This window comes from Mirounga angustirostris, unplaced genomic scaffold, assembly GCF_029215605.1.
Source record: "Mirounga angustirostris isolate CCGP_5_RB_7025 unplaced genomic scaffold, mMirAng1.0.hap1 SCAF_4, whole genome shotgun sequence".
Classification (NCBI taxonomy): Eukaryota; Metazoa; Chordata; class Mammalia; order Carnivora; family Phocidae; genus Mirounga; species Mirounga angustirostris.
The window spans coordinates 111,574,306-111,591,806 of NW_026991712.1; the positions used below are offsets into that span (position 1 = coordinate 111,574,306).

Genomic DNA, 17,501 nt, shown 5'->3' on the forward strand with positions numbered 1-17,501 from the left:
AAAATGTTCTTCTGCACAAAAGATCTTAGATCACATGGCAGTCCAACTATCCACCCACCTATCCATCCAACCATCCCCCCATCATCCACTATCCTTCAATCCATCCATCCATCCACTACCCATCCATTGTCCATCTGTCCACCCATCTATCCACCTATCCATCCATCCATCCATCCACTACCCATCCATTGTCCATCTGTCCACCCATCTATCCACCTATCCATCCATTCATCCATCCATCCATCCATCCATCCATCCATCCACCAAACACTACTTGATACCCATTACATATGCCAGGCTAAGGACAATCAGCCACAGATACTCATGTCCTCACTGGGCAGTCAGGAAGTCAGTAGTTCTTTTCTTTAGTTAAGGGAATAACTGACAGACATAATAAAGCCCAGTAAGATACTGTATAATATAGATGTAAAGAGCACAGACTGTGGAGTTAGCTGTGTTTTAACCATGATTCTGGCCCTTTCTGGCCATGTAGGAAAGTTATTCAGCCTTTTAGTGTCTCAGTTCCCACCTCTGTAGAAGTTAAAACCTAGGGTTTTCTCAGTATGTTTGTCTTCATGTTCCCAGAGGTCCAGCAACAGTTCAAGCCAATGGTCCTGCCAAAATGAGGGAATAATAATAGCTCTTATCCTACAGGCTTGCTGTAAGAACTGAACGAGACAATGAATGTAAAGTGGTTAGTACAGTGCCTGGTACATATAATGTGCTAAATAAATTTTAGCTAGTATTATTCAAAATAGGAAGACCATAGTGAATTCTGCAGAGTCTAAAAGGTAGTTTGGGGGGGGGGGGCTTCCTAAGGGCAGAAAGATGTGTCAGAGACCATGACCAGGCTCTGAGGACACTTTACAAATGCCCCAGAGCAAGTTGGTTGGTGGGGAGAGGGCTAAGTTAAAACCTAGGGTTTTCTCAATACGTTTGTCTTCATGTTTCCAGAGGTCCAGCAACAGTTCAAGCCAATGGTTCTGCCAAGAAGCATCCTGGCAGGGAGAGGCAGGGGATGGAGGAATGTCCCCAGGAAGAAGGGGGGGTGGGGCAGGTCAGAAGACCTAGGTGGCAGAAATCTTGCAGGATCCCAATAAGGGCAAACCCTTAGCCAGGGAGTCTGCTGAAACTTTGAGAGACAAGACAGATGTGAGCCTGTGGGGCCCTGGCTCTTCACTATTAAATATTCGCCAAGGAAGCAGCTGATAAGGAGGAGAAGTTGGAAGGGAGAAATATGTCAGGTCTAAGGCCAAGGGGTTCCATGGTCAACATAGCAACTTCTAGAAACCCATAGTGTCTGGAGAAGGAAGAGACCCTGGCTAGAAATCAGACATCTGGGTGATATAGAGAGCCCAGATAATGCTGTGTCTGGCAGAGGAGAGAAGTAAACACCCTAAAGATGTCCCACATGCTTCTTTTGGCTAGCTCGTCCCTGGAACACGGGAGTCAGGGTTGGGATGGGGAGAATGCTGTGATTCATAGGAAGAGCCTCCCTCTGATACTGCGACTTGCAATTAAACTTCTCTGGAACTCTTTCTGTATATCTTGAAGGTGGAGGGGAGGTATCTGGACACCCCCTGCAGATGGCAGTGAGGGCCACCACCTGCCCACCTCCATCTCAGAGGGACACGATAGATGGAAGCCTGATGAAGGCTGGAGACCCAGAACAAAGGAAGGAGGGATTGCTGAAGGATCCTGGCTGCTGGCCCTAAATCTGCTCTGAGAGAGAGACAGGCTAGGAAGAGGGTGGTTATCTCCAAGATGATCCACTACAGAGCTCACTGCTTTAGGGGCACACCCCCCTGAGATCCTGGCAATGCTGCCCCAATGATGCTGGGACAAACTGGCCTCGTTGGTCCAGGATGTGCCGCGCGCATGACACCAGGAGAATCCCACCTTGTCCCTTAAGACACATCAGGCTGGGCTCAAATAGCAATTCATAGACTGATCAAAAATACAAATCACCCCCTCAGACATCTGCAAATTCTAAGGAGGCTTGCTCATGATCAGCCTTGGCTCGGAGTTCCTGTCCCCAATGAATTCAGTTTCTAACTCTGCTTCCTGTTCTGTAGATGCTGGTCTGGTTTCACACCAAGGCAACCCATGTGTGGAGCTCGGCCCTTTCCTTGGACTTCCACCAAACCTGTGTGAATGCCCATGAAACTGGTTTTCCTGGAGGGGTGAGGGTGTGGCGGGGTCACATCACAGCAGAACAAATGATCGCAAGTTGTCAAGTAGACTGCCTTGTTCTTAGCAGTGTATTGTCCCCCCAACCATGTGGCTTGTCATCTTTTCTTGCCAGCCCCTCCACAACTAAACTTCTGCTCTCCTCCACCCCCAAGTTCCTGTTAAATCCTAATTCACAAAGATTCAATTATTAATTAGATTAATTAAACATTAATTAAGATTCAATTATTAAATAATTTTTGATGTGCCTCTCTTGAGTTAAGGCATGATTCAGGATCTCACTTTCTATCCTTAGATATTTATCAAGGTTTGCTCTTCAACAAAGATAGGCCCGTCTAAGAGAGAGTTAAACTAATTTTTGTTGTGCTTGCTAGGCCCCATTGAAGGTAGACCACAGAAGGGGAGGGACGCTGCTTCTCTTCAGGCCCTGGAAGAGCTAAGACTTGTTTGGCCCTGTGAAATGTGTGCAGCTGGTTCAGGAGGCAAAGGTGGCCTGATGAGGCCCTCCTCCTTCCTCTGCCTGGGGAAACATTCCCCGTGCAGGTAGGAAGGATTACATGTTGGCTTCATCTCCAAAGATCAAGGAGTAACCTTGGACCACAGTGACAGGTGCTCTTTCCAGATCAGATGCTCATCAAAGAAGCTAACCCAACACTTGGAGGTCACCCCTGATGAAGGTACTTCTTTTAGTAAAAATCAAACAAAACTTTAACCTCCCTGGAAAAGTAATGGGGTGGTTCAGAGTAGTTGCTATGACTACTGTCTTGCTAAGCTATCCCTAGAAAAGAGGAAGTGAGCCATCTCTCCCCTGTGCATTCACTGTCCACCCGGAGAAATACACAAGGGAACAGAAGGGACTTGATAGTTGCTGACGGGTCCAGCAACTCTTCCCTCAGCACAGACTGGTCCTAGGTGGAGTATCTTGGATGTGCAATCCCACTTAGTCTTCAGAGAGAACCTTCAAAGATTCTCTGAGAGATGTATCTCCACTATATGGATGAAGCAACCAAGGCTTGGACAGGTGAAGCGATGTACCCAAAGCCTGAAAGCCAGCAAGAGGCAGATGTTGGTTTGAAGTCCGTTCGCCTTCCTCCAAATCCCGGTGGCTTTCTATGATCATCCCCACCCCCATTCCACAGTGACTGCTGTGGAGGGGAGCATAGCTGAGAAGAGCACAGGAAGACGCCTGCCGTCTGCAGAATGCAGAAAGGAGCGGTAACACAGAGACCCCCAGAGGGCCTCTGCAACCACAGTCTGTGTCTTCAGCTCTTAGATTTCCTTTGGTTCTTGGTAAGATTGCCTTGGGAAAACTCTAATCTGTCTCAACTGAATGAAAGGCAAGGATATGTTGTTACTGTCTTGTCAGGAGGATGGCAGCTGGGACTTTGAATACCCTCTAACTTTTACTGCGAATGCCAAATATGATCATGCCTTTTCCCTCCGAAATTATACCTCAGATCAGAGACACCTGCTGCAGAATCTTTCTTTACAGCATACAGGGTACTTCTTCAATCGCTTTATTTTGAACAACAAAATGAAGACATAATAGTCTTAAGCCATCTAAAGCGATGCTGATGTGGGATCCTGTGGACGACTCCTAGCAATATAGGAGAGTAGGGGAAAGAGAAATATGACACACATTTGGCACTTATTCCTGGGGATCTGCCCCCTCAACTGTTGAATGTTGGAGGCCACGGTGAACAAACCATATAAAGATCATGTTAAAAATCAATATTACCACATACTATCTTTTAAAAATAAGTGGTTACCGTATGAAATCACAAATAAGGATTATTGTAACTTGGAGTAAATTTTCCAATGACAACATCATTCCTAGATTTAAAAAGTGCTGAAGGTCAAGCAACCTAGATGGATCTGCAGCTGATAAGCTCTGAAAGTTGGTTTGAAGACTGAGACACTGAAGCATAAGGCACGTTGGAAGAGTTTGATTAAATGGATTGCATTGTGAGTGGGTAAAGGCCATATGTCTGCATCACAAACATGATGTGATTTTTAAATATATAACTTAAACTATTAACATATTAACCAGGAATAGTGAACACTACACCAAAAACTAATGATGTACTATGTGTTGGCTAATTGAGTTTAAATTTTTTAAAAAAGGAATTTTTTTTTAAAAAGCGGGGGAGGGGCAGAAGGAGAAGCAGTGGGAGAAGCAGCCCCGGATGCTGGGCTCCATCCCAGGACCCTGGGATCATGACCTGAGCCCAAGGCAGACACTTAACCAACTGAGTCACCCACGCACCCTACTTAAACTATTAACATGTTAATCAGTGTTTATAAATTAACGAATAGCATATGTGATTTTAAGTATGTATAAGTAATTAAAATATATTAACTATTAACTATTATACGCAGTTTTTCTCTTTCATTTCTATCCTGACACATTTTTACATTCACATCAACAAAGTCCTCTCTTAAACGTTCACTGGGTAAATGGGGATGCTCTACTATTCGGAGTCACCTCACACGCGGTACTTACTCAATGTCTTCCATCCACGACTTCACTATCATCGAAGGGATGGCGATATCCTAACTCATACCCATTTTAGCCTGACACACAGTCTGTCCTCAGTCAAACGTTGTTGAGTTGTTGCCGTCGTTTTAGAGATACAGAAATAAAGACACCCCTGGGATAGAAGACCGGGCCAAAGCCCACAGCTGATAACAAGCAGAGCTGGCTATTTCTAGAACAGTTTCCTGACACCCCAGCCAAGGCACAAGCCACTATCTCAAGCTGGAGAGCAAGGAAACGTTTCGTCCTCGGCTGGGATCAGAGCCCCAGCACCGGGCAAAGACTGTCCAATGGCTTGGCTTGGAAGCCACAGAGCTGGAGGCCATCTGAAGACACGATGCTCTTGGATCTGGCCACTGCCCCAGGCAATGCCACACATGTATATTTGGCCTTTTGCTAATTGGTTATCCATTCTTGATGGCTGTGAAGCAGAACTGACAACATTTGGTTTAGAAATTCCCACCTTTTTTTTTTTTTTTTGTCCATTTCAGACCTTATCTGTTTTCTCTCACATTCTTTTCATCGCGTGATAGGAGCACCACAAGCTGCCCATGGGCTCATGTGAGCAGCACTGCCTGGGAACTCACTCCCAGCACTTTTCTGGAGGGGACAAGTGCCATGGAAAATTTTCAGATGTGTGGTAACGCACAAAATACTAGGAAAAGGGCTTGGCAGAACAGGCATTGCAGCGAGGTTGCTAATGTTGCAAGTTGGCATGTGTTTTGGTCACTGACACTAAATATAGTCATGTTTAGAGGAAGTTTTTTTATTTTAATCACATTTTATTGAGACATGGAGACATATTCTCCACAAGTTAAAAAAAAAAAATGTGGTCTCCCAATATAATTTTAAGAACAACACTTTAAAGAAAGATTAACATTCCCCTAACTAAGAAGCGTAGGGGGCGTGTGTCTGTGTGTGTTTTGATCTTCCTCAGTTCTGGGCAAGTCAAGCTTTCAACGGCAGAACTGTCTCTTGGCGGGGTCATGCAGCAGTCTTAAGAGGTGTTTTGGCCTTGCTGCCTTCCCACCACGAGACTGATCAAAAATCCTTCTTGACATCCCAAGCTTTCCTTTCCATGCCCTTCCTCGGCCCCAGCTAGCTCTGAGTTTCCACCATAAACATTCCTCCTAGGGAGTCAGTCGGGAATGGCGTGCCTCCTTCCAGGCATTAGGTCCCAGGAGGGTAGGGAGAGAGGAGAATTCAATGGGTCCTCTGGGGCAAGGCCTTCATTGTTTCCATGGAAAAAGGCTCAAGAACCAAAGGCTTCAGTCTTCAGTAGAGACATGTCAGTTCAGACTCTGAGAATGCTGACTGGAGGTCCCTCGATGGGCCCCAGGAAAAGACAATCCTGACCAAGGGGCCAGATCCCAGCACCACTCTACTCTTTGCCTTACCTCTCCCCCTACCCCCTGCCCCCAAATCCACCTCTCTGAATGGCCCTCAAGGGGCCCACCTCTGAGTTTGGCTAGGCAGGGAAGAGCATTCCGCTAGGCAGGGAAGAGATTGCTGGCAGGGGTGGTGGACCACTTTCACTTCCTGAGCTTAAATCACCATTGTCAAGAACAATCATTTACTATGCCCCCCTCTGAGGGACAGCCTTTAAGTTACTACAAATTTACTGTTTCAGAGGGACCAAAAGCCAAAAGATCTAGAATTTGTTGGCATACACATCATTCTTTTCTTCCTTGATTTATACACACATATCAGTCACCACCTAAACCCTACAAAGGAGTCTCATCATTTCAAAGATAAAGTCCAGACCTATGAAGGGCCCTCAGGATCAGACCTTGCTTACCCCTCTGGCCTCACACTGTACCACTGACCCCTCTTTCTGTGCATCCAGCCATCTTATCTTCTTCCTGGGGAGACTTTCCTTGATCCTTCAGTCCTAGCTGGACCTCTATCCCTGCCCCAATTCTGCACTCTCCTAACAACTCAGCAATCCTGGCAGGACTTATATTATTATAGTCAAGCAATTAACTAGTTGGTTATTTATTCCTCATTCCTGAATGTCAGCTCCCAGAGGGCAGTGACCATCTCTGTCTTACCCACCCACCCACCCCAGGACCTTAGGACTGTGCCTTGCACATATAATGAGTACAAAATATTTGTTTGCATGAATGATGAATGTGTGTTTGAATGAAGAATGGGTCGAGGTGTCGGAATGTCTGGGCAAGTGCATGGAATATGGGGGTATGTCTGACTCCTCAACTGACTAGCTCCAGGGGCCAGAAGCACACAGCCTGGATGGGTGGTAGTGGCAGCCAGAGGATAGGGACAGGGCAGTTCAGCCATAAAGCCTTTCATAAGAAGACCTCAGGCTGCCCCGCTGGCTGGGCTCCTCCAATGTTGAGCAGAGAGAACACTCAGCGATTTGTCTTTCTGGTTCCATGTTTTTCCAAGCAACCCAAGATTGGAAGGAAAAATGGTTTAAGTCCAACATTCTTTTATCCTTGAAAATCTGGAAGTCCTCATGAGGAATAGGACAAGTCTGAGGGGCCATCTTCATTTTTCACCCTGCACAGCCCAGAAGGGACCCTGCTCATCGTGGGCAGTAGGAGAGTCATGCAGGGGTTTGTGGGTCTCACTGAAAGAACGTTGCTGGCTTTGGAGTCAGAAATACTTGGGCTCGAATCTCTGTTTCCACTTGCTAGCCAGGTGAACTCAGGCAAGTGACTTAACCTCTCCTTGAACTTCAATAGCCTTATCTGTAAAATGGGCATGATTACTGGGTTACTATAGGAACAAACAGATCATAAGTGAAGTGTCTGATACAGGGGAAAGTAAAGAATAGCTAAAATTACTGCAGACTTATTGCTGTTAGCTCCTGGAGGGACGTTTGGCTTCGGGTCACTGTGAATTTTGACCTTTTTTTTTTTAAAGTTGGGGTTATATAATGATTCACTACAAGGCAGGAGTTTATATAGCTGTTTGTTTCTCAAATAATAGAAAACATTTTTTTTTTCCTTTTAACGGGTCATTGGTCGAATTTAATCCAATTACAGTGCTGTTTGGGAAACTTTACTGTTAGGATTATCTGCAGCAATCAATACTCTCTTGGCTGAGGGAGAAGAGGAGCCCACTCCATTTTGCTGTCCTGGAAATGCTGGGGTCAGGTGTGGAGGCCCACTGCCAGGTAAGTTTAGAAGGAACACGCCTGGAGACACACATTCCTGAGCCATGAGTGTGGGGCTCTTGTCTGCTCCTTATAAGGAGTGAGTTATCATCAGTCCTGCAGAAAGGTCACTGCTATTTCTCTGTCCTCAAGTGCCTGAAATCAGTTTTCCTCCGAGGGATGGGGCGGTGAATAAGCAGGGTAAATATGTCAGCACTTCACATATCCAATTATGAGGATGTTGACAGACCCTTGCAGCAGAGCTGGGTTTGGGGTTTTTGTCTGATCCTAAGAACTCTCAGGAGACATACTTGGATGCGTCCCCAGCCCCTCCCTGCCAGGGACAGGTGAACCTGAAGATCCACTTTTGCAGCTAGAGAGCCAGCTGCAAAAGTGGGCCTGGTTGAAAGTGCTGGAGCTGGGGCTGTTCTCAGGGTTCCACTGCACCATCTCGCACCCTGGGCACAGTCTGACATTCCACCGTCCTGTGTGGATCGTGGTGCTTTCCTGGGCCCACTGCTCTGGCCCCCCCGCCAAGACCACAGGCCCCTCCTAAGCAGATACAGCTTGCACCTCATCTGCAACCCTGCAGGGCCCAGCCCAAGGGCTAGGTATTAAATGGGTGCTGGGGAGAAGCTTGTTGATGACTTGATGGAAAGTTGATTAGGTTCCATGACCCAAAAAAGCCTGGATGATGCCCTCCTTTCTATTCTTTGTTGAGAATGAGCCCAAGGTTGTTGAGAGCTGCTTATCTGAAGGCATTTAGGTCTCTTCCACCTGACACTTGTTCCTAGTTATGCCTGGAGCTGACCAGGCCCCCCATTCCACTGTCCCCTGTCCCTTCCTCTTGTGGGCGGCCACTTTTAAATCCACTTTTAGATTCTCCCCCAGACCCATGTGAGCGAGCCCTGCTGAGCGCCCAGCACTGTACTCAGACATCAGGGCAAGGGAAGTCGAGGCGCCATCCTGCCCAGGGAGGCTTTGTGTAGCTCAGGAATGAACACCTCCATCCGTGCCTGTCCCCATCTACCTTTCTTCTATCCCTGGGGACTTTTTAAAGCTTTTAATGTATCAATTTCCTGCTGTCATTTTCTTTGTACCCTTTGTGGCTCTCTGACATCTTTTACAACCTTCTTGTCTTTTATGGGTTTTACTGTCAATCGCTCTAACAGCAAATAAGAATAAGAGGCATGAGGAAGTCACACAGGTTCTCATATCTTTCCTTTTAGCCGCTGTTGGTAAAAGGTAAATTGGTGCAACTTTTATGAGCAGGAAGTTGGCAGTATTGCCTTGAAAAAGTCATCTGCTTTAGCTCTTCCCCTTCCCTCAGATATTTATGACCTGAGAAGGGCGGGGCGGGGGGGGGGGGGCAGCCGAGTGGGGCAGGGCCAGCGTAGCCCATGCCTGTCCCTGCCTGCAGCTTGCTGCCCTGAAGTGGGACCTGGCCGGGAGTGAGGCGTTGCTCTAGGCTGCAGGGCGCCGTTCATCAGCTCCAGGGCTGGGTTGGGGAGCCAGTATTTAAGAAATTATGGCATCGGAGCCCATAATGTTAAAAAACGGAACTTTTGTAGTAATACTGAGGATCACTCCATCGATGTTACAAAAAAAAACAATAAAACCAAAAAACAATGTCTAATCTCTCTAATAAGAACATGATGAAATTTAAGAGATTTCCAAAATGGTTGGCTGCTTACATAAATAGACCAGTTAGGACAAGCAACACAATGCCCAGATAAACTACATGGGTGATCTATGGCAGAAAAATAAAAGTTCATCCTTTTCCAAATCCTTGTCACAGAAAACAGTTTCCTAGAAGTGGGGTCTGGGACAAGGCAGAGAAAAGGAACTGGCTTGTGTCGGCCACCTGCCTGAACAATTACCCCATGAGAATCCAACAGATTTCATTAATTCGTGGGCAGAAAGCCCATCATCAAAATATAATAGCGGGCGTTTTCCCCTGAGGTTTCTCAGAACTGTGAGACAATGGCCCAAACTTAGCCGGAATTTGAGACTGAATGTAGCTTTGACTTTCCAAAGAATGAGAAATACAGGTGAACTTGTAGCTTATTTGGTGATGATAAGAGCCTTCCTGTGCTCACCAAGAACTTTCGGGAAAGAAAATACATCTCACTGGACTACTGGGTGGACTTGGTGCCTCTAGTAAAGTCACTACTTAGAAGCAAATTAGAAAAATACGTGATAATTGGTTTCATGGGGCTTCAAACATCATAAAGGTGGTAGTTAGAATCATCATCCCAAACAGAAATTATAAATAGAAATATTCAGATTTTAGGGCGCCTGGGTGGCTCAGTCGGTTGGGCGACTGCCTTCGGCTCAGGTCATGATCCTGGAGTCCCTGGATCGAGTCCCGCATGGGTCTCCCTGCTCGGCGGGGAGTCTGCTTCGTCCTCTGACCCTCCCCCCTCTCATGTGCTCTCTCTCTCTCATTCTCTCTCAAATAAATAAATAAAATCTTTAAAAAAAATAGAAATATTCAGATTTTAAAACAAGAATTAAGTAGATTGTGGGAATAGGAAAATCATTTTACTTTTGGTTTCACGATATACTGGTAATGTCGCTGAGGATGCAAAGTGCTTACTTATTACAGCTGCATTCAGACACTTCCTATTTGTTATTTGAAACATCCCCGGACTCTGAGACTTCCAGAAACATGTCTCAAATGAAAATTTTGATCTATGAAAGAAACCAAAACCATTGTTTTTCTTGTAAAAAAAACACATCAAGAAACCACTAATGAAATCGCAACAATCTTTTTCACATCGAAGTGGAAAAATATCCAAAAGGAATAGCTTCAGATTCCACGAGGAAAAGTGCCCTATGAAGATTGTTACTTTTGCAGCATTTGAGATTGATTCATATAGTTATTTGGTAACATTCTTGAAGAATTACTGGGTCTTAATACAATACTGCATATTGCATAAGGATATAATTTATACTGTGTGAAAAAGAGTAAGACAGGATGTGTTACTAGGAACCACAAAGACCAGTCGTCAAGATTGTGCTTCAGAAGAAGGCACCGAAATGTGTGCAGAGATTTGCTCACGTTGAGAAGACTTTGAAAGTTTAAAAAGGTCATAGCAAATAATATTAAAATTTTTTTGTCCACACGGATACTGTGAATGCAAAATACCTTCGTTATTAGTAAGCCAATATGTTATGATACCAATATCTGTTTTAAAAAATTAAAACCAGCCATGCTTCTGGCACGATAAATCATGAAATTAAACTAAGGGTTTATATTTAGGTCAAATGTTGTTGTTGAAACTTAGTTCATACAATTTTTAAAAGTTGAGAATATTTTTAGCGTCTGGTTTGTTTTGTTTTGCAAGAATTATGATGTCATGTATGTATGTGTTGTCCCTATAGAAAAGAAAAAAATGAATACATTTGTATGATGATGATGCTTAACTGGAAATGTCTGTGAAGTCGGTTAATTTATATTCCATTTTTATTGTATATAGATTTCTAATATTTTCAGTCCTGTATTATTTAAGCTTCCTTCAAGTAAACTTACTAAGCTTTTCTTTAAAAAAAAGTTCATGTGTTTTGATCAATCCATCTGCAAAATTGGAGATGAACAGAAAAATATGAAATAATTAAAAACAGATTTCTATACAATATTAATGATTGAAAAAATCTATTATTTTGAAACTTTTGAAAATGTTTTTAGGAATTTTTAATGATGTGAAAAAATGCTCAAAATATGTTAAGTGAAAAGAGAAAAGAACGAATATATTCCCAATCACAAAATGATAGGACATATATGTGTGTGTGTGTGTGTCTGTCTGTGTGACTGTGTGTGTTATGTTAAAGTCTACCAGGATGTCAACATGTTAACGGTAATTCTTTCTGAGTGTTGGGAACTTAGGCAATTTTTATTCTCTTTTTTATGTTTTTCTGTGTTTTCCAAAATAGCTATCATCAAATTTTCTACATGATCAGGAAAAAACTTAATTGAAAAAGAGAAAAGTGTACTTGGAAAACAATGAAAAACTTAAAACAGAGAGCTTACTTACTTACAACAGGGCTGGGATGGGTATTAGTGTCCCTGTTCTCTAGATCTAGAAGATTCCAAGGCTCAGGGGGTTAAGTACCTTGTCCAAGGTCACACAGCTCTCATGGATGGACCAGGATCCAACAGCACCCCATCTCATCAGAACATCTCAGCCACAAGCTGCTTACCTTCCCTTGGGTAAGATGGGCACTCACTCCCCACTTCCTGCCTCCTACAGGCTGAGCGCACCCTGGTCCAGAGGGACCCTGCCTCCCTGAGAGCTCCCTGCCAGCAGGAGGGCCAAAGATGCTTTTAGAGCAAATAAGTATGAATCTTGAACGTGCCCAGGCCCCAGCCTAACACTGCATCGCCCCCATCTCTGTCCCCTGCGTACCCTTGCCCAGCCCATGCAGGTCACAGGGGAAGGGCACCAATACCTGTATCTTTTCTCTGCCTGGGGTCACATTCTTTGGCTTTGACAGTTTTGAACTAACCAGGTGTTGGGGAGACTGTCTTCCCCGGCACTTGGCTCTCAGGAACCCCACTAGATTGTGTAGGGCCTGGGGGCTGGGAGTGGTCGCAGAACAGCTCTGAGGGTTCCTTCCTGGCTGCCCCTGGGCTGGTTGTGGAGAAAGTGCCAGGGAGCCTCGGGGCCTCTGGAGAGGACACTGTCAGGAAAACTCAGCAGGAAAGCGCCCGCCACTCTACCGCGGGCCCGTGGGCACCGCACCTAGCCTTTCTGAGGCCGGCCAAGGGGCCCAGGAGACCACACACGGGAAAGCACGTTGTAAACCGGTAAGCTCTACGTACCTGTCAGGTGTGACCAGCCAGAAAGGGACAGGAATCAAAGGAGCCGAATAGCGAGCAGTGGGCGTCTTCTCTGCTTTATTAACTGCTGGATCCCCAGCACCTAGGAAGCTGCCTGACACACACTTGGCACTCAGTACAAACTGTTTAAATGAATGAACAAAGGGTCCCTGGCGGCTCATCCCCTCTCTTTCAATCTGTGGCATTTCACTTATGTGCCAAGAAAACAGGTGCTGTGGGAAAATGGGAAAAGGCACTGGAAGGGGATGGTTTCTCGGCGTGTGAACTTGGGCCAGTGCTTTGTCTCTTGGGGCCTCAGTTGCCTATCTATCAGGTGGGAATAATAATATGATCCACAGATGTCATCCCAAGTGACCAGCGAATGAAAACACAGAGGATAAAAAACTTTCGTGTATGTGGTGCTTTTTACCAGCACCCAGCAGCCCAGGCAGGGACTCTTAAAAGACCCCTCTCGATCCTCACCTAGGTTCCAGTGAGAAGTCAGTCTCTGAGGTTAAGAAAATCTTTTATTTATTAGAAGTTGCTTGTATTAGAATGAGTCAAGTTATCTGTGTGGGTAGAAATGTATTTATTTAGAGATTGAATTCCTGATTTGTGTCCAATATTTCCTAATGATCCATTTAAGGGAAGGGAAATACGCCCATACAGAACTAGTTAAAGTCTCGAGAAACCAATAAATCTCTACATTTATCTAACAAATGGGCCAGCTCCTGACTCAGCTTCCTCAGGTCAGGAGCCTTGAGGGAACGTAGTGAGCCTCCTAAAGAGATACAAAAGCTCTTATTCCATCACTGAAATACCTTTTCTGGAAGGCAGTGCTGAGCTGCAACATGCAAACTAGCTTGGCTGCAATCCTCAGGGTCCCAAAGTGCTTGCAGTGATGGCCTCCCTATTATGTATATCAGATTTTCCCAGGGGCTCTCCTCCCTCCTGTGCTCACTTGCACCCCTGCCCCTTCCCCCTGAATCCCTCTCTGCTTGCTGGCTGGGCCTGGACTCTCTTTGATGAGGACAAAGTTTTCCACTGGTGGTTAAAGAGATAGCTTAAATAAACATACATGGTCAAGGGTCAGTACCTGAACCACATTTGTGTCCTTGGCTTCTTCATCAACATAGAGTAGCCTCCCTCATTATCTGCTTCTTGAACCCAGAGACACAAGAGGAAGGTCTACAAGAAAACCCACACCCTACTTTGCCTTTTGTCCATGAAGGCCATGGACGGAAGGTGCACAGCATGCTGTGCTGAATAGAGCCAGGAACTATCTAGGCATTATTTAGCTTTGGACAAACCCCTTAACCCCTCCAATCATCAGTTTTCTCATCTGTAAAATGGGGTGGTTAGACTGGAAAATTTCAAGTGCCTTTCTAGTCCTCAAAGAATGCTGCCCCTACGTTCTCCAGGTCACCTGCTCCTGTGTGAATTCACTAGAACATCAGGGATTCTACCTCTTGCCCTCCTGGAGTGAAAACAGACCCAGGGACACCTGATAACAGTGCTCTGAGGCTCTCCCTGTCTACATTCGATTACATGTGAGTCACAGGAAGAGTCAGATCTATGTGGGTTCTTGGTCTTTGCTGCTTACTAGCTGTGTGTGATCTTGGAAAATCTTTGCACCTCTAGATCTTTATCTCCAGAAGTGAGTGATACACCCCACCTGGCAGAGTCCATGGGAAGTTACAGCTTTTTGTTTGTTTGTTTGCTTGCTTAGGATCATGCCTGGCTCATCACAAGGATCCTCTTCTTGTCACTGGCTCCCTTCCTACCTTCTTGCTGAGTCATATTGGGCTGGATGTGTTAGGAAGAGGGAAGCCAAAGAACAACCCCACAGGTGCATCAGTTAGGCTAGAACTGAAGCTGCCATAGCAGAGAGACCCACAAATACAGTGGCCTTAACTTGCCCAAGCTTAACTTCCCTCTTACTAACAGAGGTCATAAGTAGTCAGAGGTAGGAGGTTGGTGAGCCCCTCTCCTCCATGAGACCCCAACTTTCCACATCCTGTTCTTCTTCAAGACCAACTCAGAGCCCACCTCCCTTGGAACAGCCCCCCCCCCATCCACAGGGATCATGTAGCTCAGCTCCTCCCAGGGGGCTCGGCAGGCACTGCCTCACAGCGCCAGGTAACTTTGCACCACCAGACTGGGGGCCACTGTGGTCAAGGGTCATATCTACCCCGATCTCAACTCAGCTTCAGGAAAGTGCTTAGCTTAGTGCTTGGCACATGGTAGGCTCTCCAGGAGGGTTTGATAACCAACCCCCTCCCTACCCCCTCCCCGCCCCAGTGATTGCATTCCTGGAGCCATGAGCCAGCCACGATTATGAAAGCTGAGGTGTTTGCTTAGTCATCACTGTCTTACATATTTTTTAGCTTAATTACCGTGTAATTTCTTCATATCCTCCAATAAATGAAAGACAAAATCTGTGTATCTTTAGGGGGAGGGAGAATGTGTAAAATTCATTCTCATGAAAGTCCTTGACTCATCACAAAAATTCAAGAAATGTGCTTCTTACACACAGACACAGGGAAATACCAATTTTCCTGTAATGTGCAAATTAGGAACCCTTGGGTGGAAGAGCTGACTGGGATGCTCAGTGGAGTGAATATCTGAATTACTGTAAATTTTAGAGAATCAAATTTTTTAGTGGGAAAACTTACCATAGTCATAAGTTTGGGTAACTGCTCTGATCTGAGTGGCTTATGGCTAGCAATCCCAGAGAGCAATGGAATTCAGTCATCTACCTCAATGTTTATTTCACAGTTTGTGCACTGAAGGCCAAACCACACTCCCAAGTGAGCAGATGAGTGGAAGTTCTACTGAGATGTTTTATAGCTGGCATGTGGGGAAGGACATAGTTTACCTGCTTTAAAAGTTTTCAGACAAACATACGTGTGGCCATTCCCTGTGTTAGATCCAACTTTAAGTTATTTCTAATGCATCTTGGTCCTACCCATGGCTGCCTCTTTTAGCCTAGTTCTATAGTAAGTGTTCTTTTTTGGCACTGGAACTTTTATAAATATATGTACTTTTTATACTTTTACAAATATATCTGCTTTGGCTACTGGTTAAAGCCTATGACTCTACACTTATCCAACCTCATAAACAGGAATGCCTCGTACAGTTGTGCAGGTTGTGCACTGCATGGCTCCAAGATGTGCTATTTACATGGACCATGATGGCACCTCCAAAGCTTATATTGGTACAACCTCCATAATACTCCAGGAAAGCCTTGTCTCATAGATTACCTGCAAATTTCTCAGCAGATGCATGCTTGAACTCTCTGCCATTTAGTGTTCAATGAAAGCTTGATTGAGAGAAGCTGTCCCAAGAGCCATGAAGCATGTCTGTTCCTGGGTACTGAAGGTTTGTTCCTGGAACAATCAAGGTTAATAAAAAGCTGTGACTCTGGACCACATTGTTCTGACCCTCTGTGCAATTGTTTTTACTTAATTAGGCTCTGACATAAGGCATCAACCACATCAGAGAATGTAATGAGAAATATCATGAGCCTTGCTGTAGTTCTCTAAATGCTCTGGTGGAGGAAATTGCTCACAATATACAACCTCTTCAGAAAGGCTCATGGGAGAAATTTCTCTCCAGTCCCAGTATCAGGAAGAGTTATGATTTTCCTGAATGGTTTGATCTGATAGACAGGCGCTCTGACTCATGTAACTGAACTGTTTTCATATGTGTTACTGAATGTTGGAAAGCTGAGAGGCAAGTTGGTGGGCCAGTATTAACTAGGGTAAAGACCTCACAGCATGGGTTTTATGTTCTTCCCTCATTCCTGGCTTCATCAACATGAATAAGTTCAACAAAAGCTTTTGAGTGCCTACCACACACCAAGCACTCTTCTAGATCCTACCCTGAACAAAACAGACAGAAGTTCCCATAAGGAAACTTACATTCTAGTGGAGGGAGACCTGGTGAACAAATTACAAATGGATATTGGTAATATTGTCTATGTATTACATATGTAATTACCTATACATGCCCATGTATATAGGTAATATTACATATATGCTCGTGCAATATTATATATGTATTATAAAGAATTATCTAGGGCACCTGGGTGGCTCAGTTGGTTAAGCGACTGCCTTCGGCTCAAGTCATGATCCTGGAGTCCCAGGATCGAGTCCCGCATCGGGCTCCCTGCTCGGCAGGGAGTCTGCTTCTCCCTCTAACCCTCCTCCCTCTCGTGCTCTCTGTCTCTCATTCTCTCTCTCTCAAATAAATAAAATCTTAAAAAAAAAAGAATTATCTATACATACACATATATGTAATATTATATATATTATATATGCATATAGGTAGTATAATATTAGTATGGTAAAGAAGTAGGAAATAAATCAGGGAAGGGGAGATGGTGGGAGAGGTGAATTTTAAATAGAGTGGAGATCTGAGAAAAATGTTCTGAGAAGATACCATTTGAGCAAAGCCTGAGGAGGTGAGGGAGTGTGCTGTGTGGATCCGGGGGAAGAACATTCCAGACAGAGGGAACAGTAAGTTCAAAATTCCTGAGGCAGGAGTGTGCTGGGCATGTTGAAGAAACAGCAAGGGGGCTGTTGTGGCTGGAGAGCAGTGAGTGAGGAGCGAGGTGGGACCCTGCAGAAGAACCGCGGCAGGCCTGGTCGGGCTCTGATGCTCTTGGACCCTGCGCCACATAAGATGAAAAGCATCCGAGGGTTCACAGTGGAGGATTGACTAATTCCCAAGGGTCACTCTAGCTAATGAGCTGAGGGCAGACAGAGGAGACAAAGGCAGACCCAGGAGGCCAGTTAGGAGATAACTGTAGGAGTTCAGAGCTGATGGGGCCT

The 17,501-nt window shown here is 45.1% G+C and overlaps 1 long non-coding RNA gene and 1 pseudogene across 3 annotated transcripts in view; one reads left to right on the forward strand and one right to left on the reverse strand.

Moving 5' to 3' along the window:
• The window catches only part of LOC123859367 (uncharacterized), a 107,456-nt gene that overhangs the window by 76,017 nt on the left and 13,938 nt on the right, over positions 1 to 17,501 (reverse strand). For all 3 annotated transcript variants that reach the window (XR_010410825.1, XR_010410826.1, XR_010410828.1), the window contains exon 3: positions 15,930 to 16,055. This is a non-coding gene — a long non-coding RNA (uncharacterized LOC123859367). The remainder of the gene's footprint in view (positions 1 to 15,929; positions 16,056 to 17,501) is intronic.
• LOC123860308 (KATNB1-like protein 1) lies at positions 6,853 to 11,185 on the forward strand (annotated as a pseudogene).